Consider the following 518-nt stretch of genomic DNA (forward strand, 5'->3'; position numbering starts at 1 on the left):
TCCCTGCACGCCGAGGCCGTGGGGACCGTGGGGACCGTGGCACTGGGAGGATTATTCCGACGGGGATCCCCGGGGAGCGGCGGATCGACTCCGGATGAGTCTGTGCCCAACACAAGTTGTCCTGTTTCGTCTGGGAGAAGCACAACTCGCTCGACCAGCAGGAGCCCACCCGTGTTTTCCTCGTGGTGGCCTCTTCCCCCGCACTCCTCGCCCCCCGCGGCAGCGGCTCCGTGTTGGCAGCTGGAGAGAAAGTGCCAGACTGTTGAGTTCAAGTCAAGCCAAAGAAATGTAAATAACCCTAAAGGCCAGTATGGGAAGGGAGAATTAAGCAATAATTGATGTTCCGTGGAGGAAGGTGCGGCCGGGGCAGAGCATCACGCCGGTTCTTCCAAAAACAGCGTGCCAGAGGTCGGGCCAGAGCGGTTCCCAGCAAGGTGGATGGTGGCTGGGAGTTGGCAGAGCCATTTGCAACTTGTTTTAATCGTTTTCTTTAATTTTTTTTTTTTTTTAGAGTGAAA

Source organism: Empidonax traillii, unplaced genomic scaffold, assembly GCF_003031625.1.
Source record: "Empidonax traillii isolate 1590-97213 ecotype Southwest subspecies unplaced genomic scaffold, ASM303162v1 scaffold1128:size488575, whole genome shotgun sequence".
NCBI classification, from domain to species: Eukaryota; Metazoa; Chordata; class Aves; order Passeriformes; family Tyrannidae; genus Empidonax; species Empidonax traillii.